Raw genomic sequence first — 15,366 nt, 5'->3', positions numbered from 1 at the left:
TGAGCTCCAGACCCTTAGCCTCTCCGGGCCCCCAGTTTTTTCCGGGTAAGAGACTCGAACTGATGCTCTCTAAGGATTCTTCAAGCTCTGAAATTCTCTGCTGACATCTGCCAGCAGCAAGGTTGACTCGAATCTGAAACCTCTGGGGAAAGTGGGGGCCTCTCCCAGAATGGAACCCTCTCTGAACACTTTCCCGGGAGGGACCTTAGACTGTGCTGCCTGTTGCCAGCGTCGCAGGCAGGAGGAGCGCAGTCACTATGGGTGGGGTGAGTGCATGGGAGAGGGAGTGAATGAGCAAATGTCCAAGGAAGGGCATAAGAGAAGGGCTCCAGCAAGAATGCAAAGGAAGATTTGTCTAAAATGGCTTTTCAAGGCGGTCATGAGCTTGCCTCTAACCCAGCAAAGAGTGTGGAAGAAACATCGGCAGTGAGGGCTCCCATCTCTCATTTCTCAAAGAGCCGAGACTTTCAGCGAGGCCACTTGCCATTCCTGGTAGGTAATCAGATCGCTGTTAATTAATAAAGCTGTCAGGTGGCTCGTCCTCTCTGGTCATTAGTATCCTTTCAGAAAGAGAATCCTGCCATCACCGCCTTGTCCGCCCCTCCGCTTGCCAGCAATTAACTTAATGCTATGCAAATGAGAGGCTCTTCTCATCATTAGCTTATAGCCACGAATGTTAATCGCATAATTGGGTCTTCAACAGGGTAATTAGACACGATTTCCTCCATTAGTCTTACAAGGCTAATTATTGTTGAGCGGAGAGGGGGACTGCTCCCAGGGCTCCAGGCGAAGAGGGGCATCTGGTTAAAGCGAATTCGGGCGCATCGTCCGCCAGGTAAAAACAGCAGTCGCGATCCATTGTCACAGCCCACTGTCCCCACCCATCGTGGGGACCGGGCTAGGGAGGGAAACGGAACCAGGGGAAGGCCTGGGGGGGGTCACACTCGTGCCCCTTGCCTGGGTCCTGGGATGCAGACAACGTGGCATTTAAAAGTGAAAGCGGAAACAAACAGCAGCCCCGCCAGCCCGGGCCCGGAGGCCCAGCCCCCCGCCAAGGGCCACCCCTCGGCGCGCTCAGCTTCCCTGGGCCTCTGCTGCTTCCTCAGTGCCATGAGGACCGCGCTCGATGGCGTCCAGGGGCCTCTGGGTTTGACTTTCATGGCTATGAATCTCGGAATGAATAAAGAGCCCAGAACGCTGGCTGGGGTAGGGGGTGGGGCGGGGGCGAGGGGACACCCTGTGGAGGAGCGGGCTGGGAGCGCGGGGGATGCCCCTCGCCCTGCACGCGCGCCCTGCCCCTGGCTGTAACCTGAGCAGCCCGCGTAAGGGTCAGTGGTGACTTCCGGGACTGAATTGGCTGGGAAGCCGGTCCCATTTCAACAGAGACCTGGGGCAGCGCGGTGGGCAGCGGGCTGGGCCGAGATCAAGACCGGGACAAGGCCGGGAAGAGCGGGATGGGTCGGCCCCTTCAAGGGGAGCCCTGGGGTGCAGTGTGGGGCGGTCTTGCTCCCTGTTGACCCCCAGCCCCCCTCCCCTGGATCCGGGAACCCAGTGGGCTCTGGAAGCAGCTGCTGAGTGCACGGCAGACCCCCTGGCATGGGGTTACACCTTCTCTCAGGCCCAGCGGTGTGGGCCTCCCCAGTCAGGGAGACGCTTCCCCCATCTCATCTCAGTGGGGAGGGAGCAGCTGGTGGCCTCGGCAAACGCAGCACAGGAGATGGGAGGGTCTGGCTGAGCAGGGGGCCTCAGGAGGCCTCTGGGAAGCCAGCAGGGCAGGTGTGGACTTAGTGCCAGGGTGACCTGAAGACTCTGTGCTCAGCGGCTCAGAGCACAGGAGTCCAGGGACTCCGTCTCAGTCCGAGTCCGTCTCCACTGCCATGATGTGCTGTGTGATGAGGGCAAGACACTCAACCTCTTGGAGCCTCAGTTTCCTCAGCTGAAAGGTTCGGGTGATGCACCCTTTCCTGGTCTTGCTGGAAGGACTAGGAGGGAAGAGGTAGGCCAGGTGCACAGCCCAGGGCCTGGCCCTCCTGCCTACAGGAGACAAGAGACTATGGAGGAAAGTGCTATGGCAGATGGTGGTCAGGCTTACACTCTGAGAATTATGTCCCTGTCAACAGAACGGGCCAGAAATCATGCACATGGCAGCCCTCTCTGGATGTTTTTACGAGAATTCTGTTTATGAAAATGTGTTGCCTTCCCTGGATCGTACAATCCTCCATCTTTATATGCTTAAGCCCCTACCACAGGCTCTCAATAAGGCCATTAAGTGGTCCTTGATGGACTGAAAGGGCACCTCTTGTAAAGAAACAAACCCCAAGGTGTCACTTGACTGAAATGTGAAGGCAGAATGAAGGTAAGCTGGAGAGTACTGGGTCTCCATCCATCTAGAATGTTCTGACTGCAATTCCCTTCAAAAGGCTCAAGGCTCCCACCTTGTTATGGCGGTGTGGCTCCATTATGAATGGCCAGGGCCATTGACAAGCAGCGTCGTGTGGTGTGAGGTCACCAGAGGGGAAAGGCTAGGATGGAGCTTCCTTTCAGAGCCTGTGTATCAGTCTGTTTTCACGCTGCTAATAAAAACACACCTGAGACTGGGTAATTTATACAGGAAAGAGGATTAATGGACTGACAGTTCCACATGGCTGGGGAGGCCTCACAATCATGGCGTAAGGCAAGGAGGAGCAAGTCACATCTTATATGGATGGCAGCAGGCAAAGCGAGAGAACTTGTGCAGGGGAACTCCCCCTTAAAAAAACCATCAGATCTCATGAGACTTATTCACTATCACAACAACAGCAAGGGAAGGACCTGCCCCCATGATTCAATTACCTCCCACCAGGTCCCTCCCACAACACGTGGGAATTCAAGATGAGATTTGGGTGGGGACACAGCCAAACCATATCACCCCAGAATGCTCCTACCACCACCATCAATGAGAGGAGTTGCTCTTTGAGAGCTCGCTGGGTGTTAGACTCTGGTGATTCCCAAATTTTTCTTCCTGAACTACCAGACTCATAGCCCGCTGCAGATGTTGTTAGGGTTGAATTGTGTTCCACAAAATTCACCTGTGAAGCCCTAACCCCCAGAACCTCAGAAGGTGACTGTATTTGAACACAGGGCCTTTAAAGAGGTGGTTAAGTTAAAAGGGCCCTAAAAGGTGGGCCCCAATCCAATCTGACTGGAGTCCTTATAAGAGGAGGAAATGTGGACACGCAGAGAGGCACCCAGGGCACACGTGCCATGTGAGGATGCAGTGAGAGGCCTCAGAAGAAACCAAACCTGCTGGCACCTTGATCTTGGGCTTCCAGCCTCCAGGACTCTGAAGAAATAAACTTCTGTTAAGATACCTCATCTATGGTACACTGCTGTGGCAGCCCCAGCAAACCAGTAGATTTCTAAGAAGCATCTCAAGCTTATCATGCCCAAAACTGAGCTAGTGGTCCCTCCTCAACCCCATTCCTCCAGCCTCCTCCTCTGGTCATGACAAGGCCAGCCCATTCTTCCTGCTGCCCCAGCAAGCACCGGAGCTCTCTGCAACACCTCTCTCTCTCTCACATGTCCTACATCCAGTGTGATAGCAAATCAATGGTACCAATTCTACCTTCAAAAGACTTCTCACCACCTCCACAGCTACCACCCTGGTCCAGGCCTCTGGCACCTCTCACCTGGATTACTGCCAACAGCCCTATACCTGGCCTCCCAGCTGCTACCTTGTCCCCCTGCCTAGAGCCCTTTCTTCACCCACTAGGTATCTTTTTACAACATCAGCGGGATCCCATCTGTCATTTGCTCAAGCCCCACACAGTGGCTCCCACATCACTCCAAGGAAAAGCCCAATTCCTTCAGGGTCTATGGTCTCCTGTGACCTCTGACACCTCACCTGCGAGTCTCTCCCTGATCTATGGCCAATGGCCTCCTTGATGTTGCTCAGAGTTGCCAGGCACATTCCTAACTCAGGGCCTTTGCACTGTAGTTCCAGGCCTGGACCACTCTTCCCTACATCTGTCCATGGCTCATTCCCTCACTCCATATAAGCCTCTGCTCAAGCATCATCAGAAAGGCCTTCTCTGATGGCCCTCTATAAACATACCACCCTGTCCTCTCCAGCCTTCCTGGATGGCCCTCTATAAACACACCACCCTGTCCTCTCCCTTCCAGCTGCCCGTCTTCCCTATTCCCCTTTATCCTGTTTTATTCTCCATAGCACACAACATATTATGCATCTGGTGTTTATAGACTTTCTCACTCCAACCAGAATGTAAGACACCTGAAGCGTCTTAGGTTTTGTCTCCTTTTGAGTCCCAAGAACTCAAGTAGTGCCTGCATGCAATCGATGTTCCATAAATATTTGTTGCCTAACTGAATAAAGTCATTGCCATGTTACATGGGAGGAAACCATGGTTCAGAGTGACAAATACCCTGACCAGCACCACACAGCCCATAGATGGCAAAGCCAGGATTCCAACCCAGTTGCTGACTTCAGAACCTCTTTCTTAACCACTGTCCTATTATGCTGCTTCCCATCACGAGAAAAATATGTAAAGTCTTATGGAGGTGCAGGGCAAGGAGAGGCATCAGGGGAGGCTTCCTGGAGCAGGTGGCATTTGAGCTAAGACTTGTAAAAAGATAAGATTTGTATGAAATCCCATGGTGTTCTGAAAGAAGAAACACCATGAGTAAAAACTCCGTGTTTAGGAAACAGGAAGTGGGTAGGTGTGCTAAGGTGTAGGGGAGAGACGGGAGTGGTAGATAGGAAAGAGAGGAAGCATGGGGCCCCCCTCTTCCCTTGGCTTCTGGATGCTCCCCATTTCTCCTTCTCCCCACTCCACCTTCTACTCTGGGAGGGGCTCCTGGCCTGGCAGACCTTATTGGGATGCATGAAGCCTTGCCCTATGACCTAGAATCCACGCTCCTGAGACAGGCCCAGGAGAGAAAAGAAGGCACAATGCCAGCGCCCCTGGACGGACACTGTCTGGTGGCCAGCATGGGGTGGGGGTGGCTCTGACCCTCCTGCTCATGGGGGGGTTGGGGGTGGTCTGGAATCTGCAGAAATCTCAAAGCCAACAAGGAGGCGATGCCTGGAGTCTTACAATCTCATAAAAAGTAAGGCTGCACTTCTATTTGTGGAAGACTTTTCTTAAAAGTTTTTTTATATATTAAATAATTTCTGTGATATTTAGGAAGAAGAGCTTCAAGCTTTTAGACATCTGCCACCTGAATCTGGCGGAGGCTCCAGCTTTTAAAGCACAGTGCCGGGTTCAGCAGTTCAGCACTTTAGTTATGCCTGTAAGGAAGATGGAAAATTGAAGTACACTCTGATGTCTCCCCAAAGTCCCCTATGGGTAAAGAAAAACAAATATGATTTCTCCAAGTCATCTTGGTGTCTCTGTCCTCTTGCCTTTCTCTGGGAAATAAATTTAAGTGAACGGTCGAGCATCGCGCCTGCCAAAAATGGGGGCGTCTCCATCAGAGCTCGATTCAAATGCCAACTACCCCGGGCTCTGTTCTGTTAAAGGTCACCTGTCATTGTCCACCCGAGGCATGGAGATTGCTTTGGAGCTCTGATTTCCATGGCGGGGAAGGCATGTTTATCTTCTCCAATGTCTTATTCACCGCTGGCTTAGGCCGAACTGTTACCGGTTGAGTACAACCCACTGGGCCCCTAATAAGAGCTTGGAATCCACAGGAGGGAAAGAAATTGAGATGCGCTTTGCCAATGAAGAGTTGTAAACCTTAAAGGTAGGCAAAGAGAAGTCTTTTCAGGAGGGGAAATTTCCTGCCTGTGAAGGTTCTCAGACACTACAGCGGGAAATGGAGAACAGTCATCCCTTTCTCTCCAAAGGACATGTTTACCCAGAATGCTGTGCTGAGAGCAGGGGATGGCAAAGGGACCCTGGAAACCTCTCCCTGACCTCCAAGAGTCAGCAGGAAAGTTGAACCAGCAATGCAGGCTGGACTGGGGGGCTCTTACAAAGCTCTTAGGAAAAAATGTTAAGTGGTAAATAAACTGAGTTTCAGTATACTGCAGTGAGACTGTTTGTGTCTGTTTATTTTATTTTTATTTACTTTTTTATTTTTTTGAGACGGAGTCTCACTATCACCCATGCTGGAGTGCAGTGGCGCAACCTTGGCTCACTGCAATTTCCACCTCCTGGATTCAAGCAATTCTCCTGCCTCAGCCTCCCAAGTAGCTGGAATTACAGGCGTGTACCACCATGCCTGGCTAATTTTTGTATTTTTAGTACAGATGGGGTTTTGCCACGTTGGCCAGGCTGGTCTCAAACTACTGACCTCAAGTGATCTGCCCGCCTCAGCCTCCGCCTCCAAAAGTGCTGGGATTACAGGCATGAGCCACTGTGCCTGGCCTCATGTCTGTTTTAAACTAGCAAAATTACTCACCAAGAAAAGACCACACAGAGCCCTTGCTATATGGCATGACCCCATCTCTTCCTCAAGATTAAGCTCCCTGATAGAACAGGCCATCTCTCCATGGCTCCCCGGAAGCTTCTTCCCACCTACCCCAGGTACCATGCAATGCTCCCTCCCAATCCTCGGCTGCCTCTTGGGGACAGCAGAGCCATGCCTGCGGTTGCCTAGGCACTCTCTCTGCAGAAATTCACTGTATTTTTATACTCAGAAAAATCCATGAGGCTGCAGGCAGAGTTCACAGGTTATGTACATTTTTTGATGTCACTGCTTCAAAAGTAATGGCTCTTATGCTCTCAAACACAGACAACACACCTAGCAACAGGCTGTCATAAACTAAGTTTTAACCCGAGAAAGCAGCAGCGCCGGCCTCTCCTGCATTTGCCCACATCATCCTCACCGGACTGCCTCTTACACAAACATTGGAAATAAGTGGTAAAATGTCAATGGTCCCCAGGCAGGAAAATAATGGGAGAACTTTCCTTTTTCCACTCCAGTTCTGAGTTTATTTACTGAGAGATTAAAATGCTACAACTCCAGGGGTGGTGGGCTGCTGGCCTATCACCACCATTACTGGCCACAACCTTGGGCTCGAGCCCAGGGGTGCACCTCCTTCTTAACTGCAGGCCGGATGACCCAGCCACCGCCTCCCTTCTGACCTCAAAGGAGGCTCAGGGAGTGCCCTGCAGGCCTGGGCCAAATTCCGCCCACAGGGTAGCACTCGCTTTTGCTACAACAAAGCACGAGGCCTGCTCTGAGAGTCCCGAGAGTCCTGTTGGTCAGAGTGTGCTGATGCTGAGTGCAAGTGGCTGTGAGAAGGGTGGCGGTGACCAAGCTGGTGGCACAGGAAGGCAGCCTGCTGTGGGGGCGGTGGATCCAAAAGCATGGATGAGGCCGTCCCTCAAACAGCTGTGCCAGCAGAGCTCTGAGAGTGCTGCGGGGCCGCCACGCTGCAGGATGGAAGGGCTGGAGGATGGAGGACCTTTGCTTGAGCTTTAATCTCTTCAAGGCCACCTCCATGAGGGTGCCTCGATCCCAAAAGATGAAGAGCTCAGAGTTAGGACAGGCCAGTGCCTTCTCATCCCACCCCAAGACAGGAGAAGACGATTCACAGGGCTCTCTTCCCCCAGCTTTGAAGTCATGGCTAAAAACTCTTGATTCCCCTTCACGGGCAATTTACTAAGCCCCCACCAACCACTTCCTTATCCGGCTTCCACGGGCCATACTTGGGGCCAAGTTCTAGACAACCTGGGACAGCCTCTGTGCTCTGGAGCCTCCAAAATTATTTAAATTAGCCACATTAGACCCCTGGTTCCATGGGGGTCTCAGATATGAGTCTGATTTCATACTTGTCTCCTTGCAAGATCATCCTCCTGCCCCGCGTGTCACCTGGTGGATAAGGAACTGCCTTTCTCCAACTCTACCCCGCAAAGCCAGCCCAGGGGAAGCAGGCTGCTCAGAGGGGCCAGCCACAGCCACAAAATCTTGCGACTGGTATTTTGGTGAGGAATTGGGTTGACCGTACTTCTCAGAAGCTCTGATCTCCACAGAAAGGCACAAAGCCCCCAAAATATTAGGAATAAATATGGTCACACAGGTGGACACCCTATTGGTGCCAGCTGTGCCCAGTGCCTCCCCGCATCATCCCATTGAATCCTCTCACCTGATGTCCCAAATCCCACTGTCCCTGATTTTTAGTGGAGGAAACTGAGGTGCAGAGAAGCTAAGAACTTGCCCAAGTAGAAGTAGATCAGAGATGAGCTGCTCGGACTCCACACTGGTGTTCCTTGCCCCTGCTGCCTACCTGGCTGCAGACTGAGCCTGGCTCTCTAGCAAACTCAGATTTCAACTTTGAATCTGTTGACAACATTATCTCAGTTGTACAGAGTATTTTCCAATGCATCATTCCCACCCATACATATTTTCCCAGCAAATATGTCCATTAGCCCAGCAAATGGTGGGCGGGGCTACTACTCCCTTTGATGGTTAAGGAGACTTGAGGCTTAGAAAGGGTAAGTAGCCGCCTGTATGTAGACCACTTGGCCAGTAAAGCAGTCAAGCAGGGCTGAGGGAAACAGTTGTGAACTATCAGGAAGCTCTGGGAGCAATGAAGGAAACTTGGGGTGCAAGAGAGATGGCTGCCAAATGTTTAAAGAAAGAGAAGAGCCCAGAAGAGGCAAGGCTGTGGGTCCCACCCCCAACACACGCCCCACTTTCTTTTTCACCCTTGTCCACAGACACTGTGGAAACAATGGCCATTTCACCAAAGCTGCCCAATTTGAGGCAAAAACCTCAATCCCCAAGTGGACCTCTGTCTCGAGGTGCGAAGGAGCACGGCAGGCCTTTGCTGCATCACTGCCCATGCGACAAAATCGGAATGATGTCGGGTCCTGTTGCAGTCAGCCGCATGGGGGCTTCCGTTAGGATGGGCCTTCTGTTAGGAGAAGGCTCGCAGCAAACCCGTCTTTAAGAAAGAGCTTTCTTCCAAGAGAAAAGGCACCATGGCGCACACAGTCAATGATATGTATTCCAGCCCATGTCTGGTAAACTCTCGGATGATGGCAGCAAGGCAGGGTCACCCGGGTTCTATTAGCTCAATTAATGAGGAGTAAGACAAGGCTAACACCCTGCTCATCGGGAGGCTCAGGCCCAGAGCTGCAGTAATGGAGTTATTAACCTTCGTCAGCCACTGGATTTTGCTGCTGATTCCAACTCCATTTCCTAGTTCAGGCCTCCATTAATAGGCTGTTTATTATCCATAGTCCGCATAAGGATCAGCTGCAGAAATAGTGCTTCCTGGAAGGACCCGTGATAATGAAAGAGAGAGAGAGCGGGGCGGGCAAGAAACCCTCTCTACTTTGCATTTTAATTTTTCTTTGGTCCTACTGCTGTCCTCTTAAGAAATTACAGCATCCTTCTCACTTTGGACCATGTTAGAAATGACAAAGTCATTATCCAAGGGTTTCAATGTGTTGTCCCCCAAAAGAAATTGTCATATGGAAATAAATTACATCAAATTGGGGAGCTCTGGCCTATAAACTATATGCCAATCTAGTTTTTAATTTCATAATGTACCACCATATTCCATCGTTTAAAATTGGACATAATTGAAACAAAAAAATCAAAACTGCATTTAGCAGAATAATTTTATCAACATTGTTAAATGCCCTGATTAAAAATTTCCAGTTTGCTTCAGTTTGAATTGAAAAAAAAAAATTCCAGTTTTCTTGGCTCGATGGGGTCCTGAACAAAAGGGCAATTTTGTCTTTGACTATTTTGGGGTCATTCGCCGCATGTGTTACCAGAAGAACAGGCTACCTTCCCCACTTCCAAGCCAATGAGAAGAACAGGCTACCTTCCCCACTTCCAAGCCAATGAGTGTCTTTAAAATGTCTTCCATAGATAAAGAAAGCAAACAGGTCGCCATTAGAGAAAAAATATTTTTAAAATTATTTGTACCAACCCATAGTGAGTAGATGCAGCAAATACTCTTTGAGGGTCATCCCTTCAATATTTGCCATCTTAGCCTCTTTGTATTGAGCAGGAATTCAGCGTCACATGGGGAAGTGTCATAGTAAATGTGTTTACACTTCTTAACATATAGACAAATCTGTAGCATCCTATTTGGGGGCCATGTGTGCTTTATTTATTTATGTATTTATTCATTTTCGGAGAGACAAGGTCTCCTTCTGTCACCCAGGCTGGAGTGCAGGGGCACGATCATAGCTCACTGCAGCCTCTGATTCCTGGGCTCAAGCAATCCTCCTACCTCAGCCTCCCAAGTAGCTGGAACTACAGGTGTGCACCACCATGCGCGGCTTAGCGTGTAACTTGTTATGTGAGAACAGGCGAGAAGACAAACTCTCCCCTACACATCTGAATGAGAGTCGGCCCTGACAGGAGGTACTCTGGGCACTCACGTGCAGAGCAGGTCATAGCCATCCACAGTATCCGTACAGCTCTTTCAAGCTATCAACCACATGCACGCATCCTCCATCTACTCTCCAGAGCAGTGGTGCTGTGAGGTTAAAAGAGTAGAGATTATTGTCCCATTTAACAGATAAGGAAATTGACGTTAAATGTGTCTTCTTCAAACCAGCTAGCCAACAGAGAAGGATAAATGCAATCCCATTGCATAAAGGATAGAATTTAACAGTTCAGAGCAAAGAGTTGGGTTCAGGGCTGGCCCCTTCCATGGATCTTACCTGGCTATGTGGCCTGGGGCAAGGACATGGCCTCTCTAACGCTGACTGCCTTTTACCTGAGCAAACCTCCTTTACTGGGCTGTTGAATGGATGGAATCACATAGGAAACAACTGCATAATCAGCACTCAGTAAAGACCAGATATCATCATTATTACTCTTGTTGTCAAGATAATGCTGATTATGAAGGAGGAGGGGGCAGGAGAGAGAAGGAGGAGGGAAAGGGAAGAAGTGTCCTCAATGGACGTGATCTGGGAACAAAGTGGGAGGGGCTGTTTCAAGGCAGTCAGAGAATAAAAGGAGAATGAACTGAAAGATGAAGAAGGAGAAAGAGAAAAGCAGAGAGGAAGTTGAGAAAGGCAGAGCAGAGATGCCCTGTGCAAAGCCATGGCAGTTTTGTCCTCGGAAATCGAAAAAGAAAGCTTCCAGATCTGAGGGGACAGGCTTGGCCCCGGCAGACTGCGCTGAGTGCGGAAGTGCCAGCCCCTTGTGCCTGGGGGTGGGTGTCTGCCAGCCTCCCTCCCCTCGGCAGCTCTGTTCTCTCCGGCTTTCTGGAGGAAATGTCTGTGTGTGGAAGGTCTGTTTAGCAAAAGCCAGCAACGACAACCACAAACCCAGCACCAACGGGGAGCCATATGCAATGAAAAGAGACCTGTCACTGCCTTTCCAGGGACAACTGAAACCCTCTGGGCTCCTCTGGATGTGTGACACACATACCTATCTTATTTAAACAACAATAATACATAAAAATTCAGAAACCACCACATCCTCAAAGGAACCTATATAGCAGTTTCCAGTTTGCACAAAATGACCTGGCACCCAAATGAGCTAATCAGAAATCTCATTCTTGGGTGGTTTCCTGAGAGTCCTAAAAGGCAGTCCAATGAAGAGAGAAAAAGATACTCCAGAAAACGACACCAAGATTAAAACTCCCTGCTACCATTTTGCTGAATGTCATTGCCACTGACTCATCTAGGACCCTCCTTTTACACCCTTTTCCGGGGATTTCTGAGATAGCATGACCAAGACCTTGTGGGGGAGGGTTAAGGTCACAGCTTGCCCTGCCCCCTCCCTCCTTGCAGCACGGAGGGAAAGGAGGGTGCAAAAAAACAGTGGGTCTCATACACGGCAAACTTCCCAACATCAATCAGAATCCTATACTCTTTCTCTGTAGTAAGAATTAATTTTAAAAGAAAATACTGTGCTACAAGCTTGCAGCATGAAATGAACTATTTTACAGCCAGGCAGAGGGCAGGTTTCTGGACGCAGCCATGAACATAGTTCTTTCTTTGTTTCTTTCTTCTTTTATTTATTTTTTTTTTTACTATTATTATTACGTTTTAACAAACTTTATAGCCCATTTTATTTGTTCTGAAATAACTTTTTCTCCTTCTTTTCGACAGATCAATTACTTGGTTTGTTTCCCTTACTGTATGATGTTGGAATCAAGAGATTGATACTGCTCAGTGGAATATAATTTAGTATTATGTGCCATGGGTTTATGAGGTAGGAGTCAGACAAAACATTGCATTTGAACACTACCCATTTATTAGCTCTAAGAAGAGATTTATATTTGACAAGGAGACAATAGCTTTGTTTTCTGATAAGCCAAAGAGGTCTATTTTTGTGTCCAATACACGGAGTAGCTTACCCTTCCCCGATAACTCTATTTACTAGTGTGAATATATTTTAATAATAAAATTGATATATATGTAAATTTATTTTAATCTAATTTCATTGAACCTTCCTTAAAAAAAGAGCCTTTGTAGATTTTCATATCTGAATTATAGATTTCTGTATCGTATTCCCAGATTGATTTCTAGGCTATAATTCTGTCAAGATTTCCTCCTGGTGTCAAAAACAGCAACACCGCAGCTAGAGTGTTTTATAATTGGCATCACAACCGAACCAGAATTACAGTCCTGATAGTCATCCCGGTGCTAGGTGGATTCATTTTAGAATATTTCTCTTTCTTAGCCTGTATCTGAACTTGAAGGTTTACGGCTAAGATTACTCTCTGAGTTAATCATAAAAATGTTTAACTGAAAGCTAAGGTGCTGGAGATGGAAGAGACAGAGATGAGAAAGGAGGAAGGAAAATATACCTTCAATGACTACGACAGGATGATCAACAGCAGCATATGATTAAATCTACATTGTAAATCAAGATTTTTTGTTCCTGCCTGTCCTTCACCCTAGGGTCAAATAAATTAAATTGGCGTTATTTACTAAGTCTTTAGAACGTGATTTTCACTCTGTGGTGAACGGAAGAGTGTTTCCTTGCAACCCTGCCCTAAACCAAATCGGTTCTTGAATATTCCTCCCTGTGTGCTTTTCCTCCCTGTGTTGGTCGTGTAGTACTGGTGCTTGGGCTCCGTAAGTAAAACAGTCATTTTTCCCCCCAGGCTTCAGAAAACCAGCACAGGATTCTCTCCCCTGACCTGCTAATGACACCCTGCCCCGACTTCTTTAAAGTGATTGTTCTGCATTTTCCCCAGTGCGTTTCATCTTCACATAGCTGATGAGCTCACAAAGAAGCTATGCAGGCGGGGAGCAGTGGCTCACGCCTATAATCCCAACACCTTGGGAGCCCAGGGCAGGTGGATCACTTGAGGTCAGGAGTTCGACACCAGCCTGACCAACATGGTGAAACCCCGTCTCTACTAAAAATACAAAATTAGCTGGGCGTGGTGGCACACGCCTGTAATCCTAGCTACTTGGGAGGCTGAGGCAGGAGAATCACTTGAATCCGGAAGGCGGAGGTTGTAGTGAGCCAAGATCGTGCCATTGCACTCCAGCCTGGGCAACAAGAGCGAAATTCCGTCTCAAAAAAAACCAAAAACAAAAACAGAAGCTATGCAGCTGATGCTGTGACATTAACCACGTCTGTGGCATTAACTATGTTAGGAAGAACAGAGGGTGGACACTTAGCCTTTGGGTACTTTGGTCCCTGGAATTTCACAGGAATAACGGCAGTAAAACAGGATGCTCAGGTTAACACTATCAGATCCCCGCTGCCCTGAGCTGAAACAGGTTTCAGTCTTCCAATGGGAAGCTCTGTAGCCCAAACTCTAGGGATATAATTCAGAGTTGAGGAGATTCTAACTGTGGGAAAGGCAGAATAATGCCTGCCCCCAACTCCAAGATGTTCACCTCTTAATTCCCAGATTCTGTGAATAGGTTATCTTACCAGGGACAAGGAACTTTGCAGATTGGATTAAGTTAAGGACTGTGTTGATATGGTAAGATTATCGCAGGTTATCTGGGTAGGCCCAATCTAATCACATAGCTCCTTAAAATCTGAGACCCTTTCCCGGCTCTGGTCTCAGGGAGACATGAGTACAGAGGAAGGATGGGAGTTGCACTACAGCCTCTGAAGATGGTGGGAGGGGTTGTGAGCCAAGGAATGCGGGCAGCCTCTAGAAGGTGGAAGAGGCAAGGAAACGGATTCTGCCCTAGAGCCTCCAGGAAGGAATGCAGCCCTGGCAGTGCCATGATTTTTAGCACTACAGAATTTGAAGACAATAAATTTGTGTTGTTTTAAGCCACCAAGTCAGTGGTAATTTATTATGGCAATATAGGTAACTAATATGCCAACTCACACTATTCTTAGACAAACAACCAGCCTATTCAAAGGTAAAGGATTTACAGAATATATCCATCTTGGGACCCAGTTATAGGTGCTACCAAAAAATGGAAGGAAAGGGGCATAAAAGTTAAAAAAAAAAAAAAAGAGAGACAATGAATACCCGTTAGAAAACGAATTACTCCAGGAAACATAAGAACATTTTAGATAAAACCTTACCAGAATGTTCTAAATAATTTAAAGAGAATGGACTCCATGATATAGGAAATGAAAGAAAACATGATGAGATTTTTTAAAAGTAGATGCAAAGAAAGCTCACAAAATGAAGGAAAAATGCCTAAGGGGAAAAGTAAAAGCATTATGGAAACAAAAAAAACAAATGAAAAACAGCAAGAAATAAACACAGCAGAAAACAGTCAGTTACCATGAAGGTCAGAGTCGAGAAAATAATACCAAAAAGAGTAAGGTAAAAGCCACCAGCAGAAAATCCGAATTATGAAAAGCTGATGATAAATATCTAACACACACATAATTGGTCTTACTGAAGAAGAAAACCAAGCAAATGAACCAGAAAAATATTAATATATCTACTGGAAGAAAATCATCCTGAAATACTGTAAGTGAAAGGATTCCTAATGTCCAGAGAAAAGTAATAAGGAGAACCAAGACTGAGCTATGGCCTGGTGATTGTAAATGAACTTAAAGAGAAAGAGAAGGGGGTAGGGGACACAGACAGAGGCAGAGAGACAGAGAGATCTCCTGAACACCCAGGCAAAAGAAACACATCCATAGGCCGGGCGCAGTGGCTCATGCCTGTAATCCCAGCACTTTGGGAGGTTGAGGCGGGTGGATCACCTGAGGTCAGGAGTTCAAGACCAGCCTGGCCAACATGGTGAAACCCTGTCTCTACTAAAAATACAAAAAGTAGCTGTGCATGGTGGCACACATCTGTAATCCCAGCTACTCAGGAGGCTGAGGCAGGAGAATCGCTTGAAGTCAGGAGGGGAAGGTTGCAGGGAGCTGAGATTGCGCCATTCCGGCCTGGATGACAGAGTGAGACTCCATCAAGAAAGAAAGAAAGAAAAGGAAGGAAGGAAGGAAGGAAGGAAGGAAGGAAGGAAGGAAGGAAGGAAGGAAGGAAGGGAGGGA

At 48.3% G+C, this 15,366-nt stretch overlaps 1 protein-coding gene across 5 annotated transcripts in view; it reads right to left on the bottom strand.

Annotated features, from left to right (window-relative positions):
- Positions 1–15,366, bottom strand: part of AK8 (adenylate kinase 8) — a 151,033-nt gene that overhangs the window by 42,479 nt on the left and 93,188 nt on the right. Inside the window, exon 12 of one of the 5 annotated variants that reach the window (XR_010148806.1) lies at positions 10,350–10,447. The exons of the other annotated variants lie outside the window; for them this stretch is intronic. The gene's annotated coding sequence lies outside the window, so the exon portion shown is untranslated. The remainder of the gene's footprint in view (positions 1–10,349; positions 10,448–15,366) is intronic. 5 annotated transcript variants of the gene reach the window in all.

Source organism: Pan troglodytes, chromosome 11 (genome assembly GCF_028858775.2).
Source record: "Pan troglodytes isolate AG18354 chromosome 11, NHGRI_mPanTro3-v2.0_pri, whole genome shotgun sequence".
NCBI classification, from domain to species: Eukaryota; Metazoa; Chordata; class Mammalia; order Primates; family Hominidae; genus Pan; species Pan troglodytes.
Note: the sequence above shows the minus strand (reverse complement) of the source record. Positions and strands in the feature narration are given on the sequence as shown.